General features: G+C 40.3%; 1 pseudogene; it reads left to right on the forward strand.

Moving 5' to 3' along the window:
* The first annotated feature begins 2,192 nt into the window (after positions 1-2,192).
* LOC125121007 (NOP protein chaperone 1-like) lies at positions 2,193-2,741 on the forward strand (annotated as a pseudogene).
* The last annotated feature ends 1,580 nt before the right edge of the window (positions 2,742-4,321 follow it).

Below are 4,321 nucleotides of genomic sequence, written 5' to 3' on the forward strand. Positions count from 1 at the left end.
TCCTGCAGCCCGCGCGCCGCTGCGCATCTCAGCCCGCCCACCCTGCACAGCCTCTCCCGCCCCGGGGGTTGGCGCTCCCCGAACTTTTAACACCACCTGCTGCAAGAGTGTCTGTTGGCGGCATGAATGAAGCTGGCTATCCGTGCGGGGGCTGGGGTGGGAGGCTTTTATATTTATTGCCCCGAGGGCGAAGTCTTGTATCTGTTCCTTGGGATGGACCCACAAGCGCTGGGGTGGGAAAGCGAGCAAGCGCCCCACCCCTGGAGACACTTCACCGCTTCACGCCTGGCCCTCTTCCTCCTACCTGGCGTGTGGAGGCAAAGACAACTGCATTGCCTTTGGAAGTTTTGAATGTCCTCGTTTTCCTACTGCGAGGAAGCAGTTGGTCCCACAAAAGTGGAATCTGCAGAGTTTCCTCCTGGCAGGAGTGTTTCAGAGCGTGACTCATGCTCGCTTCTCCCGAGCAGGAAGGGAAGGGCGCTGAGCGAAGGAAATTTAATTAAAGTAAAAAAAAAGAGGATGCTTAATTTGTATCCATTTATAATGCATTTCCAAATGCTGGCCGGTATTTCCTCTTCCTGTCCCTTAAGATAATACATATCAAAAACCGAACTCGGTTATTTTCTCTCCTGTCGCTCATTTCTCTGCTCAACTTATTTTTATATTAAACAAATAGCCATCTCATTTAGGTTTGCAGATCTGAAGTCCTCTTGACTGCCCTCTACCCTACCTGGCACATCCTACAAGCTATGAAATCCTTTTCCTTCTTTCTTTGCATCATCTTTCATAATCAGTCTTTTCCTTGGTGTTTTCACGGACATGGTTCTAACTCAGGCAATGATCTCTCTTCCTATCCTGGACCGTATCTTCTGCCTGGATTTGTAATCTCTCACTCTCCAGTTCTCCTGTCACCACCCTGCTTCCAGGGCATAAATACCTGCCATATTGTTATATGCTGATCATCTCAATGATATTAAATGACTCTATTCGCTATAGCAAAATGGGCAACTCCTTGTGAGACATTCAAGATCTCTAATTACCAACGTTGTTTTCCTCCCGTCTATTCAAACTCTTCACTTCAGTCAAAATAATCCATCAAAAATTCCCTAAAAATACCTCTTCCCCCACCACCCCTGTACTCTGTGCCCTATCCAAGACACCTCTCATCTCTTCAAAGTCCAGGCCAAGTATTCCTTTTACTGTAAATACTTCCCCAACTTTTCAGATGAAAAAAAAAAAAAAAAAAAACATCCTTCCTCAAGAAACCTAACACTTCTTTGTATCAGTGTTTGGATTTTTGTGGAGACTTTATTACATAGGTGTGTGTTAAATCATCGGCCATTGGCAGTTGATTCAACCTCTAGTTCCTCTTTCTTCCCAGGAAGAGGAATGGAACTGAAAAACTCTCTCACCGCATGGTTGTTCTCCCAGCAACCACTCTTTAGATGGGTTTCAAAAGTCATCTTATTAACATAATGTAAGAAATGCCTTTAAGTTCTCATTTAGGAAATTCCAAGGGATTGGGGAGCTGTGAGCCAGGAACTATGGACAAAGACCGAATATATATGAGAATGACGAAATGTATTTCTTCTAAGTCACAACGTTGCTGGTCCTAAATAATGTTCTTCCTAAGTTTAGGCTGTCAGTGTGCCTTTAGGCCGCATGAGCTAGAAGGTCAAGGATGAGTGATGCTCTGTTAGAGAAGGAACCAAGGCAGCCCAGTGGGCCACAGTGATGACCATGATCCCAGAACCAAGTGCTGTGCAAATGCTCCACAGAGAAGTGGCTATGAGCAAGACAGCAGAAGAGAGGAGGCAGTAGTTTTGACCAAAGAAATAGAGAAGTATGCTCAGAGGGCACATGAAGTAGGTGTGCAGTGCCAGAGAAGAGAGTATGGCTCAGGGTATAAGAAGAGGTAAGAGAAATGAGGCAGTCAAGTCGAAGGAAAGCATTAGAATGGATATCTTTAATTTCACTGAGCAATAAGTGCTAATAAGCCTTTTGAGAAAAGACAAAATCACATTAACACAAATGTATGGAGTTACATGAACCGAACAGATATGCCAACGTTTAAGCAGATGCCCTAGTTCTTTTGAAATGTGAGATTTTGTTTAAAGTTTCAATTGTTGAAAAGCATTCCCATTTCAGTAAAATCAAATAGCAGTGTTGGGCTCTGACAACCAACAAGCAGCATGGAGTTCCAACCTGAGCCCCAGTTTGGCCCCACCGGTTCATCGTCTTCCGGGGACTGCTCTGGGGTCTTGGGGTCCAAGGAGCTGCTGATGGCGGAGAGCGGCGGCCAAGGAGGGAAATGGGACAGGTTGCTCATCAACTCCAAGCCTAATTCCAGAAGGAATTCCACTCTTTAAACATTTCTGATAGAGAGGAGTCCCTTCTTGGACCAAGGACAGACCTTTCTCTCACAGATAGTCAGGCAGGTGAACAGCTGAGAAAAGAAATGGCAGCTGCTCCCACCACCTGGTCGTTTCAATATTGAAAATACTGATGAGATTCTTGGAAAAGCTAAATAAATGGATGTGGCCTCCTTTGAGATGAATCTGCCTGACTCAAAAGAGGACAGTTCAGAGGACAGTTCACCATCTGAGGACAAGGATGACAGCACCTCCTCTGAGGGTGAAATCACTATCTGTAACATTAAACTTCCTCATTCAGAAACTGGAAAAGGCAAGATAGAGGTTCTGGACAGTCCCATCAGTGAAAAAAAGGAAACAGGGAAATAGACGATCTAAGACACAGGGGATAGATGCCCCAGCTAATTCTGTGGAGGAGAATAGCTAGCTGGTTATTTTGCATTTCAGACACTATGGTGCTTTTACACAATATTGGGTGTGTTTCGTTTCTTGAAGAAACAGAAGCAGGCTTTTAAAGAGTTAGAATAGATAGCATTTGGGGACCTTCTAAGAGAAGACTGTATTTGATCTCATGCTAAAAAGATTTAGTTTAAGAAACTTAACTTTATGTACAGCAGTGAGTGAATTTGTTGATGTCTTCTTTCATCAGCATAAATTTCAGAAATATCAAGCTTATTTTAAAATAAAACTATAAATTACAAAAAAGTAGCAGTTTTACATGAAATAACTCATTCTGTGCCCCATGGTTGCTACCATTAATGAGTGGGTATATTTCCAAATACTTCCTCTGCCTAAGCAAAGACGCGTATGTATACACCATCCACATGCAAAGAGAAGCAAGCTACACATACTGCCCTATAACTTGCTTTTATACTTTTAAAATATTGGGGACAATTTTATATGTTTACACAGAACAATTTTTCTCTTATAAAAAATGATGGAAAGGCATTCTATTGCATGAATGTACCATAATTCATTTAATTGCACATTAAGACTGTACTTTTTAGCTTTTGTTTTCTTTCAACATTAGGAAAATATTTACAATTTGTATGCTGTTTTCAGTAATATCCATTAAGAACCACAATAAACATGCTCAGGTCTTCATTCCTATTAGAGGTTTTACTTTCCATTTATGAATAAAAGAATAAAAAATTAAAAATATGTATATTTGAAAAACAATTGAGAGAATAGCTAAACAGGCAAAGAAAACATCCATAGCCACAGACAAATTTACAATTTTTTAAAGCCAATTAGCTTGGGGAAATTTGGTTAAAAATAGTAAAAATCATTCTAGGATACACAAGTATTCAAGAATGTATGAACTAATGTTGAGAAAGGTTCATTTTTAAAGTGAGTTTTCAAACTATTTACTTGGAGCCACAGACAAACACAAACAACTACTTTGCACTTTCTAAAATGCTAGACACAAATGTGCCATATGACCCAGTAATTCCACTCCTAAATATGGACTCCAGAAAAATGAAAACATATTTCCACCTAAATATTTGTACACAAATGTGTATAGCAACACTATTCATATTAGTTAGAGTGGAATCAATCCAAATATCAATTGATTAATTGATGAGTGGATAAACAAAATGTGGTATGCCCGTACAAAGGAATAGTATTCAACAATGAAAATAAACAGTACTCACATATGCTACAATGTAGATAAAACTTTCAAAAGAATACTTAAGTGAAAGACACAAACAAAAACAAGAGTGTATGTATGATTCTATTTAGATGAAATGTTCAATAAAGGCAAAGCCATGAGAAAGAAAGAAGATTAGTGGTGGTGGCCTGGGGCTGGGAATGGGGAGTAGTTGCTAATAAATAAGACGGCTGTTTGGGGGATGATGGAAATGTTCTAAAATCCAATTGTAGTTCTGGTTGCACAACTAAGCATTTTAAATTATACTTAAAGTAGGATAATTATGGAATATAAGTTA

Source organism: Phacochoerus africanus, chromosome 2, assembly GCF_016906955.1.
Source record: "Phacochoerus africanus isolate WHEZ1 chromosome 2, ROS_Pafr_v1, whole genome shotgun sequence".
NCBI lineage: Eukaryota > Metazoa > Chordata > Mammalia > Artiodactyla > Suidae > Phacochoerus > Phacochoerus africanus.